General features: G+C 35.0%; 2 long non-coding RNA genes across 5 annotated transcripts in view; one reads left to right on the top strand and one right to left on the bottom strand.

Moving 5' to 3' along the window:
- The window catches only part of LOC108445751, a 19,075-nt gene extending 15,341 nt beyond the window's left edge, over positions 1–3,734 (bottom strand). The window contains exon 1 of one of the 3 annotated variants that reach the window (XR_001860715.1): positions 2,556–3,734. This is a non-coding gene — a long non-coding RNA (uncharacterized LOC108445751). The remainder of the gene's footprint in view (positions 1–2,555) is intronic. The other 2 variants (XR_001860714.1, XR_001860713.1) reach the window with 2 other exon arrangements.
- The window catches only part of LOC108445750, a 46,291-nt gene continuing 31,453 nt past the window's right edge, over positions 182–15,019 (top strand). The window contains exons 1-2 of one of the 2 annotated variants that reach the window (XR_001860712.1): positions 182–398; positions 4,286–4,390. This is a non-coding gene — a long non-coding RNA (uncharacterized LOC108445750). Of the gene's footprint in view, positions 399–485; positions 592–4,285; positions 4,391–15,019 lie in introns of those variants that run through there. The other variant, XR_001860711.1, reaches the window with a different exon arrangement.

Genomic DNA, 15,019 nt, shown 5'->3' with positions numbered 1-15,019 from the left:
CCCTTCTTTTAGGTCTATTAATAAACTTCTTTATATTCTTTCAAGTTTTGTGCCTGCTTTGCATTTCTCCTAATTCTTATCTCACAGAAGGTAAAGAGTAATGAGTATTTTGGACCAAACCACTACATAAGTCAAGGACTTTTTCAGTCTCTCCTACTTTGCCATGAGAAAGTACACAAAAAATGCTGGGAGAGGGAAAGGCTGGAACAGGTGACCTGAATAGGCCAGAGAGATATTCCACACTAGAGAATGTCATGCCCAGCATATAAACTGGGGGAGTTAACCAGATTATTATTTATTTATTAAATAATAATTTTAATAATAGTTACTTATTTACACAGAATGGGGAGGACTTTGATCAGGATTCAAGGATGGGAATTGGCCTTGGTCAGCAGGTGGTAAGCAATTTTATTGTGCATCTCTGTTTTTTCTTTGGGTTGTATAAAGGACAATGATTTCACTTTGTTTCAATTATTAAACTGTTCTTAACTTAAAAGTTTCTTCTTTGATTCTCCTCACCAGTCCCTTGGGGAAGGAGGAGGAAAATGTGCTAGTGGCTTAGTTGCCAGCTGGCCTTAAATCACAACAAAGGTAAAATATGTACTCTTCTGACACAACTGCATTTTTAAAAAAATTATTAATTTTTATTATTTTATATTAATGTATAAATTAATTTATATTAATGAAATATCTGTAGAATTTCAGAAATTCTATTTTATGTGAGGGGTTGTCTCTTGTTTACTTTTTTTTTGGTATGTTTGTTTTGTGTGCCTTTTTTCTTTTATGTGCAGTGATTCTACAGGTTTCTCTTTATATTAATAACTGTGGATAGATTTTATATTTTTTATATTAAAAAATTCCTTCTCTCTCAAGTTCCCTTTTACCATAAAGTTTGATATGAAATAATTGAATAAAGATACAGTTGAGGATGTAATTTTTTTATTGTCCTTTAGTTTAAGAAAAAGAAGAGTGACATGTAAAGAGAACAGTCCTTTGACACTATTATGGTAGAGAAAAATGAAAAATAACTTCTAAAATATTCATTTAGGCTTGAATAGTGTAGCATAATGATAACCACTAAGCACATAGTTTTACAAGATTAGTTAGAAACTGTGATTCAGGGTAAGGCAAATTTTGATCTGAGACTGAAACATTAGATTTTTTTTTGACATGCAGTATGCACAGTTATGTTGTTTCATAATACTAATATTTTTCCCCAGGATTGATATGATACCCTTCTATTTAGAATAAATAAAAGTCATTGGACAGAAACATATGTTTATAAATATGTTTAATGATTATTTTTCTATGGAATGAAAAAAAAAACCAAGAGAGCTTCTACACTTTCTCTTTCAAAATACCTGTGGGTAAAAGAAGAAAAAACTGTTGTATGTTTATTATTTGATTTACTATTAACTATCTGAGTTTTATAAGAGAAGAGTTTGTAATTCCACACATGCAGGCATCATGTAAAAGGAACTTGGGTTCTTAAAGGATCAAATCCAAAGAATAAATCTTACATTGCAGACAGCCTGTTCAGGTAGCATTTGCATAATTGGGCTTTACACACTTGAGTTAGCACTAACTGAATTCAGTGGATGCTGACTGTGAGATAGGTCCAAAGTGTTGCAGATTTTCAGTTTGTGTGACTATATTTCCATTATTTTCAATTGGAAGTTTATGAGAATAAGGACTACAAAAGTAACTTCTTAGGAATTCATGTTTTAGACAGAACATTAAACCAAGATGTATTAAATACTGCAGGTGGATAAATGCTTAAAATACTATGCTTGTAATAAATCAGGTTTTAAGATCAAATCAATGTTTAGTCATTATATCAGAGCAGATGATGCCAGTATCTTTTTATGCAGGTTTTGACTGTTGAGAGTTTAATAAATTAGCCTTTCATTTTTTCATATGTCTCTTTTCTCTATATATTTGTAGTCATGTTGACAATACTGTTTGAAATGTATGGTGAGGAACCCCAATTGTTCTGTTTTCATACATCCCCTACTCTTTAGAACCATTTCTCTAGGAAGGATATACACAGAAAAAAGGAACACTGAATCAGATCAAGATCAACTCCACTTGCGGCAAGAATAAACCTGCAATATGTATCCATATATTAAGGACAATAAAAATACATTATATTCTTTACACAGTGCCCTTTTATTTGAGCTACTATCAAAAACTACTGTGGGCTACAACAGAAGTGGAAGTATGAGACAAACAACACTAATGCCTAAGATTCAGCACAGACTTAATAGTATTTAGCATGTCAAAAATTAATCTGTGCATTTTTTTAAATGCACATAGGAAAATGTAGAGTTCTTTAAGAAAATGAAGTCAGCTCCATAGAATTGAGCTGAAGATGAACTACAGGTTAGTAACTATCTTCTGGTTTCAGTATATTGCACTATTTGAGGTTTTTTTAACTTAAGACCTGTGAAAAGGCTTACTTGTATTTAAAAAAACAAATGCATGGGAGAGAGAAAAAGTTTGTAAGTTACAAAATATATCATAAAATCATCTCTACTAGCAACAATAAGACTTACCAGGTTGGTTGTCAGATGCTTGAACTGCAGTTAACTTAATTTTCATGAGAACTTATGCTTTTCTCAAGACCTTGAAGAGCTATTTTCATCTGTAAGGGTGGAATTAATCACCTGGTGTGGAGTCAACTAGTCTCACACATAGAACTGAGGGAGTTTTTTATTTCATATTGGTAAAAAGATGGGTTTTATGTGGTAACTCTACAAAGCTAGTGCGCCGATTCTTAAAACTTTACACTATTTATACATTTTAGCAAACAAAAGAATCATGTTTCCTTGGCGGCATGTTACCACTCTCTGGACACATTGTTAAGTGTCCCTGTGGAGATATGAGTATGAACAACAAAATGTAGCTGCTTTTGAAAGTGGTAATTGGTTTCCCCCTTGCCAAGGCCTTGCTGCACCTGCAGATAGGGTGCACAAAATCCCCTGCTTTGTAAAACTGCTGGAAACATGGAAAGTATCATTCATATGCTGAGGGAGGCAGAAATGGGAGATCAATGGACAACAGGACTAATAGGAATAATTAAAGTGATATCTTGAAATGTGTCCTGAGAATGAGAATTTATTGTCTATGTTTAGTTCCACATACATCAATTGTATTTGGAAAATGTAAATACAGGAGTGGACTTTTTGTTTTCAAAGCCTGTGCTGTGTTTTCTGTCTAATCCACTACATCTTTCCCCAGAACATTTTTTTTGGTAATCTCTATCAATGTCTTCCACTTACAAATATTACTTTACTGGGGAGATAGCAACATCCGTGTACAAGGTTTTTCCCTGCTTATCCAGACACCAGTGAGGTTCTCTGCTGGATGTCAGGGCTGGGAAACATATTTCACCATATTTAACCCTATTTTCTCGCAAAGTCTTTGATCATTTGGTTTCAAGTTGCTGTCTTCCTTTCAGGGCTTTCATTACACTTGGTCTCCCATATGAAGACCTATTTAAATATTAGAAGTCTGAAATCCTTAGCTGAGATTGCTTGTAAATTATTCTAATTAATTCAGAGAACTAGAATGTCACAAGTAGTCCTAAGTTCCTTAATTTCCTAATAATCATCATCTTGTAAGCTCAGTTTTAGCTTTTTCCTTTCTGTTGAAACACACAGCTGTTGCAGTCTGATTTGTGGACTGTGTCTTAAACAAAAACAAAACAAAAAACCAAATAAAATCTGGATTGCGTTTAGGATTAATCTTTTTTTTTCCAAAGATACAATTGATTCTTTCAGGTTTTCTTGACAGGGGTTCTATGCTTCTGGCCTGAAGCCATCCTAGTTGTGACCAGAAGCAAGTATTTCATGTTTTGTGATTTATAATATGCAATGCTTACATCAACTCTGCAGGGCTTTCTGCCTTCAGTCAGGTTATATCACCTGTAAAGAGAAACTTTACTGCACAAAGCTAAAATTTGTTCAGAGCAGTGCTGAACAGCTTCTCATATAAGAGCTGTAATAGAAAAACTGTCAGGTTTGGTTTTGCTATGTAGTGTTCTGATAAAGGCAGTGGAATGAAAGAGAGAGAGAGAGAGGCAGTGTGGGGGGAGGGGAGAGGAGAGAGTGAGTTGTGGTTTGGTTTTGGTTTCTTTTGTCCTAGGAGATTGAACACTAAATTGCTCGACTAAGAGCTGAAAGATAGGAAATGTTTAATGCTTTAGTCCTGAGTCCCAGATAGGTCATCTAATGCAAGGTGAAAGCATGTCACCAAATTTGGGAATGTTGTGTTTTGACATTAGATGGTGTGTGAAGCTTCGGTTAAGGGCAATATTCACAGAAGACCTTAATGAAATCTGGAGTGAGGTCTGAGGCTTCCTTCTTTATGAATGGGAGTGACTATTCAGGTAAGTGTTCTCACTGAGAGTAATCAGATTTCTTCCTCATTTCTGTTCACTTCTGTGGTTTATAACTGACATTAGCTCTTTGTGGATTTGCAAAATATTTTGTAAATCTGATTTGTAATTTATGAATGTATTTTAAGAACATTATCAAAACTCATTTTGATTTGGATTGCAGAATTAAACCTTTATTACTATACATGTTTAATTCAGAAATAAGTCAGCAGGTAACTTTGAAATGTTAGGAAAAAAGTTAAATGAACACTCTAGTCAATCTTTTGCCTTTGATATGGAATATAAAGAGGTGATCTAACTCTTTTTTACCCTAGGCTTGTTTTCTGAAATGTACTCCATTCAGGCATTCCTCTGAAAGCCACATAAAGCTGGTTGCTAATGTGAAATAAATGGCTTGAAATTTTAATTCATACAAGGATTGATGTCACCAATATTTTGTGTAGTATGTGTAATTCAGTTTAATAAATATTTAACAACTTCTTCCCTTAAAAGGTTCATGCAAACATCATTTCATGCATACTTGTAGACCTGTGGATCATGACCATTAACTGTTTTTTGGAGAAAAAAAAAAAAAGACACATTCAAATAAATTATTATTATTATTATCATCATCATCATCATCATCATTGTGACACAGCTTTGTAAAGATTTTTAATTTCTCTGTACGTCTGACTTTGTAAGAAATTTAGAATTGAATAGACTGTTTCAAGTGGAAGGGACTGTAGCTAGATGCTGTGGCTGGAGTGCACATGAAACAACTTAAACAATACCCTATTGTCAAAGCTACCAGTGGTCAATGGAGAAGGTATTGAATAATGTTGAAACCAGCCAGAGTCGATAATCCCAAAGTTAAACACGCGTGAGGTGAAGATGTGGCAGACCTAGCAAAGTTCCTGACAGAGGAATCAACAAGTGATAGTGCTGATAACTTATCTAAAGCTGTTGAACTGGCACAGCTGGACTGGAGACATTTGACTGTCAGTCAGTTCCTATATCAAATAAAAGCTCAGTCCCCCTTGTTAACCATAAGGAATTCTAACGCACCTTTCTCAGCGTGTGCACAGAGATTCCTCCTTTAAATTGGGTTACTCCTCAAGGATGAATGAGAGAGACTTGCCCATAGTCACTGGTATGAATGAGTAACATCAATCTCTACTTAAACACCATGAGTTCTTCCTCTAAGAATAAAGAAAGTTCACAGCTGGGGAGAGGGATTTTGGTTACAAGTTTTATTGGGCATTGATGGACCTAGGTTTTTTTAAATCAAAAATTTTATGTTGATTAATGCTTCAAGATAGCTTTAAGTTACTGCTTATAGCCCTCTAAAATAAGGAAATGCAATATTATAGCCATTCATAACTTCTGACATTAATTTTTGGAGTAAAATGCCTTGTTAAAGCTGAGAATTGGCATGTGTTTCTATTTGTCTTGCAGTAGAAAATGCAAGGATTGGATAAAGTATCTGATAAAAATTTCCTTCATGTTGATTTTTAAGTAAAATGGTAGGAGGCATGTAATGGAGCAGGAAGATGACATCTTGCAAAGGTTTGCTTTTACACTGAAGAACTAATAGGATAGGAAGAGATCTATGTTCCAGGACAATGGACTATGAGACTTTTGGTTCATGCCTTCTATATAAAAGAACCCTGTCCTGTAAATATCTACCTTCTCTACACAGCTCAAATATTTGTACCAGGACCAGGAAAGAGCAACACAAAACTCTCTAACAACCTTCCCCTCCTAATCACCACATTTTCCCCCTCAACTACCTCTCCAACCCCACAAAAAAACTAATGCTGTCTATTATTAAGAGATGAGTCACTACCTCACTAACTGTCCTCAGAGGGACAGGATCGTGATAATGTTAACATGTTTTGGATAGTCTAAGGCTATAAATGGCTGCAGAGAAGGAAAAGCAGTGATCTCTTGGTTAGCATGCAAACCTTGCTTTTTTTTCTATATTTTGCAATGAATGTGGATGGCATTACATGTGAGACAATGCAGACGGTTTCAAAGGTTTAGCAGACTTGTTTCTGTATTTTCATGCAATTGCAAAGATTGCTGATTGTAGGATTGAGTGTACTGTCATTGATCAGTCAAAGTCAGTGACCAACTTTCCTTTAGATTCAGAGGGCACATGTTGGGAAAACATGTACAAACCAACCCTTACAGTGACTGAACAATAACCTGAGTAAGTCCATGCACTTTTTCCATTCAAATCATTCTATATGGTGTGTCTAATGTCATTTTTTAAGTGGAGCTAACAATTCATTTTAATCACTGGAAGTGATATTTTAAAAACAATGTTTTGTGTTCTTATGGTCATGGAATATATATATATATATGTATATATTTCAAGGAAAATGTATCTGAAAAAAACAAGCCATTCCAGTGCCCTTGGTGTTGTTAATTTACTGGTCATTGCCAAGAGGAAGAGAGTTTGTCATTTTCAAAATGATACTTAAAATCTAATGGCATAAGTAAAGAACTTTCATAATTATATGTAGCTGCCAATCTTTGAGTGCTCTGTTTGAACAGCTGCTTTCTAACACTATAAACTATTCTAGGTTGCTCATCTAAACCACTTCTAACCTGTGCTTCCATGAATGATTGTTACAGAGCAGATGCAGACAGAAGGGAATGCTAACTGGAGTGTGACATACAGATGTCAGTGAAAGCGCCAGATTTATCTTCCATCAGCCTCATAATGTATAAGGCTTGAATTGCAGCTTTCAAACAAAATAGTTTGGAAGGAAATTCACTGGACCTGTCTAGCACCTTGGAAAATTATTATTAGGTTGGAGGCATAGTTTTTAGAAATTGAAGGTGTAGTAGTACTTTAAATGGTTAGTTCAAGATAATATTTACAATCAAACTAAGCTCAAATTTTTAGAATAGCACTTCTCAGAAAACTTTGGATATTACAGGGCTGGGCCTTCTCTGATGGATTCCTTTTAAATGTATAAGGTATTGTATTACATTAGATATTGTATTTGTTAGACCTTCTACCTTAAAATCTGAGTTAAAACTGAAATGTTAATTCATAATTGCACATTCCGTGTGGTCTGAAGGAAGACAAGAAATGACTGTGTTTTTTATGTGAATTACTAACTATATTCTAGATACAGATGGAAGATAAATATTAACTGGAAAGGGATCTGTCAGCCTACAGTGGTGGCTTTCACAATTGAACATACACATACACACACTCTCTTGTATATATGCTTTCTTCTCACCTTTCTCTTAAGTTCCATACTTTAAGGCTTTTTTGTTGGATCAGTGGATCACTTTTGATTTGCAACATGATGAACATAGGTACAATTTCAGACATGTTTATTATCCACAAGGAATTACATTCTTGATGAGCATATGATTGGTGTTCGTGTGTCATTTCAGTAAATTTCTGTCTTTAACTCCGCTAGCACTATGAATGAGTATAATTAAAATGCACATTCTGAAGATACCTTTAAAAACATTCTGCAGAATTGTTGTTGCTATATTCTAGAGCTTTGGGTTGCAGTGGTCTAAATTGTAAACTCTTTATTTTAGGATTAATGCATAAGCACTTTGTGATGTAGGCATGTGATGAAATCTTTTTCTTGCTCTAAGAAATATTTTAATTTTTATTTTCAATTTTTTTTTTTCCCCTGTGAATGTCTAAGAGGGAAACATTCCTTCTTAAGCATTGGATCTTGTTTTAATGTTTCTTAATATGTTGCCCTGTGGTAGGTATGTATCTGACATCAGGTAGAGCAACATTATTTAGAAGTGGGTTGTGGCCTTTTTGTCTTCCAACTTCTTATTATTTAAAATGGGACCTACTTTTCTTTTTCTTTCAAGGCATTTCACACACAATCAGTGCCTATATCTGTCTCCTTTCATTCACTACTGAGAAGCTGATTTGTGTCTCTGATTAATCAAGAGTGACAACACTTATTGTGACTTTTTCAAACAAGTATCTTTGGCTTTCTACTCTGCAATACTGCTTTGCTCATACATATACAAAATTTTTAGTACCTTTCTAGAAATCTTTTTTTTAAATTCACCTTTGAATAGTACCTACAAGAACTATCTTGATAGATTGCTGTGGGGCTGATCATATTTCTCATCATGTTGACCAAGTGTCAGCACTAGTTTGGGAAACTAATTTTCTTATTGTTTTCACCTACTCCATGTCTCTTGTTTTGCACTTCATGCATGAAGAAAGAATTAATTTTTTTTTCACTCTTTAATGTGCTTAATGGAAACTATTCAGGGTCTTTCTAATGATGAATTCTTTTAAATGAAACTACAGTCCTACATCACCCTGTGGGATTCACCAAACAAAAATCAACACACAGCCTCTTAACAAAAGACCACAGAAGCTGCAATTGTTTTATAGATAAAACTGCTGCATTTAAATTATGACCCAATCAGGTTGCAAGTTTTAAATTTACGCTGCAACATGACATAATTACCTGGAAAATCATGAGATAAAATTACTATAATTTTTAATATTTGTCATAAATTTTATAATGGAAAGCATAACTTAAAAATGCTTAAGATGTACATAATATTTCTATATTATGCTTTGGAAGATTCATGTAATAATTTTCTGAGCAGGTTCAGTTATTAAGGGTTGAAAGTTACTTCATTGCTCAGTGCATAAAGTTTTAAATGTTTAGCTAGAAGTAGGACCTGTGCAATTTTATTTTTAGGAAAATATACCAAATACAAAATATATATAAAAAATACACTACTGACGTGAATGCTAGTGGTTAAAGCTATTGCTTTGTATATTTTTGTATATATAAAGCCTGTACATTTTGCATGTGAAAGAATGAAGTTGGCAAGCACCTTAACTAAAAGAAGTTGGCCTTCAAAACTGTTTTTTTTTTCTGGGCCAAAATATTCAGAGATCTGATTCTGTGTTCCCTGAAGTCAGTGAAAGATTCACAATGAAAACATCAATCTCATAATCTTAGGGCTTTTTTCCTCCATTTAACTGAATAGTATATGAAGTGCCCGTATTTTAGAAATCAAAGCTGAAACCCAGATTAGCTGTACAGAGGAAATTCATAAAATCAGACCACTAACTGAATTATTTGCTTTTTTAAACTCAGTTATGCTGCTTGATTATTTTTAAGTTCCACTTGATACATATTAACCAATACAAATTATTTTTTTTATATTACCTCAAAAGATTTTCTACCCCTCAGTCCTTTTTAAGATGGAAAGGCACCTTATTCTTTTAAATATTTTATTTGGTATCATATTTTTTTCCCCTGAAATTGTAGCTTTTGCTCTTTTTTTGGGAGGGAAGTGAGTTTTGGGGGGTTTGATTTTGTTTGTTTCTTTTTGTTTTGGGAGGATTGTTTGTTTGCTCTTTTGGTTTTGGTTTGGGTGATTTTGCCTTTTGTTTGTTCCTTTCCTTTAGTTTTGGCTGGGTTTTGTTTTCATTTGGCGGTTTTTTTCTTTTTTTTTTGTTTCCCCAAAACAATGTTGACTTATGCTTACTTATTGTTTGTATGGGTGATCTAAATTGTCATATCTGACCTATGTCTTCCTGTATGATCTGAGTGTATCACTCCAGTTAACTCGGTGATTTAGTATGCTCTTACATAATTTTCATTTTAAATCCCTGTAGACTGAGTGTCTTCAAGGAAGAAAAAAGTAATGTTTTAAGCGGATCATTGACAGAAGTATTTAAACCATTGGCACTTCTGTTTCATTAGAAAGAAACATAGGTGAATAGTGTTTAAAATTCTTCTCAACTCCCTTTGTTTGTAGGTGATTTTGCTGTCTTCATTCATTGTGCTTCATTAGTACACTAATGAAAGTACTAGTACACAAAGGATAATACTGGAGAATTGAGCATGTTCAAAGATAAACCTCACTTTTCATGTTTTTAGAAGTCTAGAGAAAGATATTGGTGGAAAGAAATCCTTTATCGTGTCAATTCTGAATCTTTCTAAAGACTCAGTATCTTTTCATCAGCCAAGGCAAACTTAACAGAGCACTGCTATCTCTGCTTGTTCTCTGAATTGCAGTCACATGCCTCTGTTGCTTGTTCTGTGCTGGCTCTGGATTTTTGGTGTACCTACTCAAACCCTACTCAAATCAAATCACTTTTCAATAAAAGATTGATTAATTAAAAAAAAAAAAAGTATCTATCAGCCAGATTAGCAAGGTGTATGGAAAAAAAGGGGAAAAAATGACTCCTCATTTTAACAAAAACAAGATCAGTAGGCTTGACTGCAGAGACTGCAGAACCACACCATTAAAGTGTAAACAGCCAGAATAACTACTTTTCCTGTGTCTTGTCCCAGAATAGTGTAATTGGTAACTGTGTCAAAACCCCACAGGCTGTTTTTCGGGTTTCTTTCTGTATTACAATTGGAAATGGAGAATGTAATATCTGCTAAACAGCACAGTGAAATCAAAACCCTTTTTGTTATTTTTCTATTGCTGTTGTAGTTCTATGTCAGTTTATTATATGAAGGTCTTTTGTTACTATAAAATATCAGCAAGTGGGATCATCTTCATTCTTCATGAACCCTGTCATCTTTGCTTGAGTTCTTATTACAGATAATGCAATAATTTTATATGGATTACGTGTTATTATTGTCCTTAGATAAACTTCTTCAAAAAGATTGCATGCCAGATGCATGTGAAAAACTGCCTATCTGTTAACAGAATTTGAGGATTTCTTTCACCTGTAAATATATGGATTGGCTTACAAAATTTCTACTACTTCAGATATTTTCCTAATTAGTAAATAGTGATAGCACACAGAAACATTCTGCAGCTTCAAATGGAAAGTAGCACACTTCCTGCAGAAAAAATCTTCAACTGATGTGAATAGGTAAAGATTTGCGGGCTGCAAATACAGGAGCAGGCCCTAACTAAAGGTTTTGTGCTCTTAATTGAACACAAGTTCAGATTAAACATGAAATATATACATTAATAAAAGGTATTGCTGAACATATAGTGCTGTTGTTACATCTAGTCCTAGGTTATACTTAGAAGAATAGTCTTATTTCAGTAAAATTACTACTTTGAGACAAAGAACAAAAGACCCTTTTATGGGCATGTCCTGCAAAGTAAAACTTTAAGGTTTATACCGTTAATTTATATCCTAATGTTCGACATTGTGACTAACAGATTTAATTTTCTCCCCAATCTGTTATACAGGCAAAGGGGCAAACAGTTTTACTTATGTTTAAGCAAATCCTCTTCAATTTTAACTGCTCAGAAATAGAAGTGGAGAAACACACCAGCTTTTTCTATAGTGTTGTCACTGAAGGAGTACAACATTCTCAGCAATCTTACTAGCAAGAAGCAAAATATGTTTTTTCCTATATTCTTTGAAATATCAGTATTTCCTTAAAAAATATAACAGGCAAATTCAAACAGTGGCCTTGAAAAAAGATGAAAACATTTAGCATTAGTAAAATTTGCTGATATCAAGCAAGATGGGAAAAAAATTGGCAAGTAGAAAGAATTGTATCTTCTTGCCCTGCCAGAGGGAGTAACAGTGAAATTAACCTTGAGAACTGTTTGAAGAGCATTCTTGTGAAAATGGTATGGCACAATGGCAAAGATACGTATTTGAAGATATCAACAGTCCTTAACTGATTATGACTAAATGAAATATACATTTCATTTACTGTGCTTTTGAAGTAAAATAGCATGGACCTATCCATGCTACAATTTCTTAGTGCAATTGCCATTTACTCTTATTTTTTGTACTCTAATTGAAGGATTTGTTCAGTTTTTATATTGCTTACCTCTGTTCTTAAAAGCAAAGTTTCATTCAGGCATCTAATTTGACATGTCAAAAATACAGCATCCAAATCTTAAAACTCTTGCTTCAGGCTCAGTTTTGTATAGTCATCAAGATTAAATAATTAAGTGCAGGAAAAATAAAAGTCAGATTTGTTTCATATATTTGAGAATTATAATACAATCATAAATTGTAACAATTTACTGGAAAACTACCAACCACTCTTGCCATATGTGATTATTAGAATTTGTCTTTCAGGACATGAGATTTATTAATATAATTTTATGTCAGTAGGGCATACTAACTGGAACATATTTGCTGAACACTGCTTGCTAATATTTGGTGGTTGTGACAGCTTAAATTGGAAAGACACAGATTTGATAGGCTGTTAGATAGATGAGAAAGTGGTTGGATGGTCACATCCAGGAGGTGGTCATCAGTGGCTCAGAGTCCCAGTATACATCAGTGCTAAATGGTGTCCCTCAGGGGTCTGTACTGGGACAAGTGTTACTTAATATCTTCAGCAATGACAGAGACAAAGGGGTTGGGGCATTGTATCATCCAAGTTTGCAGATAATATGAAGCTGAGTGGTGCAGTTAATACTCCTGAAGGATAGGATGCCATCCAGAGGGACCTGGACAAGCTGGAGAAGTGGCCCATGGGAATCTCATTAGGTTTAACAAAGCCAAGTGTTGGTGCTGCCCTGAGTTGGGGCCACTCCCAGTGCCAAGCCAGGCTGGGGATGAACAGATCCAGAGCAGCCCTGCCCAGAAGGACTTGGGGGTGCTGGTGTGAAAGGCTGAACTTCATTAGATTTCTCTCCACACAGTTCTCCAGCTGATCAAGGTCCCTCTGAATGGCAGCATAGCATTTGGATGTATCCGCCAGTCCCTCCAGTTTCGTATCATCAGCAATCTTGCTGAGGGAGCATTCTATCCCTTTGTCCAGGTCATTGATAAACAAGTTGAATAAGACTGTACCATAAGACTGGTTTCTTGTCACTTAGGACATAGAGAAAGCAAGTTGACACCGGTCAGTGAAGCACTGCATGGTGACCCTAATAAAACGAAGAAGTTTGAAAACCTATTTCTTGTTTTATTCCCCCTCACAGAGATATGTGAAGGGGTCAAGATGTTACTCAATCCACAGTCCAGGAAGCATGTGCTTCTTAGTAAGGCAACACAACCTATGTCTTCAAAGGAGGAGTTCTTTATTTCCCTCAGGTCTAGCATGACTTTGCACGGTTGCAAAGCTGGACAAAAAAACCCTGTATAATCAGTTCCTGAAAATAAATACATAAAACTGTACAAGAATTTTCATATCCTTGAAGACTTACTTCCAAATCAGAAGGGCATGTAACAGTGCATGAAAACAGCCAAACTGAACTCTCCTCTCAATCTTTTTCCAATTCATGCTGTCCCCTGCCTGTTTTCATAATGCAGATATAGCTTTGACTGAAAACTATCACTTTTGTGGGACTTAGTCACTTGCAGTAATATGTCTTACAGTTCAAGCCATTTTTAAGCAGGTCAGTTGAATAGTTCAGTGGTCACTGTCCTGAATTTCTAGACATTCTTCATGAGGAGAGGCTGGGAAAGAGCTGATTTTCTCAGACTACAGAAAAGAAGGCTCAGGGGGATCTTCCTGTTAGATGTAAACATCTAACAAGAAGGAAGAAGATGAAGCCAGAATATTTTCAGTGTCACCAAGTGTCAGTACAAGAGGCAGGGGATACACGTCGAAACACAGGTAGTTCCCTCTGAACATCAGGAATTGTTTTTTTTTTACTGTGAAGCTGGTCAAACACAGGCCTAGATTGCACAGAGATGCTGTGGATCTTCTACAGAGAAATGCAAGATGCAACTGAACCTGGGCAACCTGGTCTTGCTGATTCTCCTTGAGCAAGACAGTGGGATCCAGTGACCTAAAGAAATCCCTGCCAACCTGAATAGTTCTGGGGACATACCAGCTTCAAGGGTGAGAGGCAGTGCAGCACAAATCCATAAAAAATACTGGGCTTCGGTCTAAATACCTGTGTGCATAAATTCTGCCTACCACAGGTTTACTCCATGTCCTCACATTGAAATGCATTTTGAATAAGCTCTACTATGTGCACGTGTTCTTGGATAATAAAGAACTGCCATATAAATCTAGGGCACCCAGAGCTGATCAGAGTTCCTAGGACTTCCTTTTAGTTTGGTAGGTGACTGGTGCTAAAACACTGAGTTTGTCTTCTTCTTTAGGAAAAAAATTTGCTTTTTTTTTTGAAAACCTTGAAACAAAGTCTCTCTCAGTTGGACTAATGGAGAGTTGGAGAGATCTGGCCAAGGAAGGTCTCTATAGTACTAAAAAAAACCCACTTAAAAATATAATTTCTTTATTTTGTGCACTTTTACTGTTCATCATGGTTCACTTGCCCCAATATTTAAAGGCTTTGGGTGTGCAATAGAGATTAAGGGTTCGCACTCTATTGGAGTTTTTAAACAAGAAAGACAGATTCAAAAGAAAGAAAAAACAGGAAAAATAAAACCAAAACCAAACAAAACAAATTTTAAAAAATGAATAGCCACATTTTGCTGGGGAAAGATGCCAAGATCATTATTTCAAAGAAATAAACAGAACTCATATATACACTGTGATTGAGATATTTAATTTTATCTTATTTTCAAGCATTCTGTAGCATTCTGGTTATGGAGTGCAACCAAATGAAATGTTAAGTGCTTGATTACTGTCAGCAGTAAGAAACAAAAGGCATTTGTATGCACTGCCTGGATTGCATTGGTAATGGTACTCTTTGCTTACTCTTTCTCTTTTACTTTACCCCTGTCTGCTACAGAGAGAAGAGTTAATTCTG

This window comes from Corvus brachyrhynchos, unplaced genomic scaffold (assembly GCF_000691975.1).
Source record: "Corvus brachyrhynchos isolate BGI_N302 unplaced genomic scaffold, ASM69197v1 scaffold33, whole genome shotgun sequence".
Classification (NCBI taxonomy): Eukaryota; Metazoa; Chordata; class Aves; order Passeriformes; family Corvidae; genus Corvus; species Corvus brachyrhynchos.
This window is presented reverse-complemented; position numbering and strand designations above follow the sequence as displayed.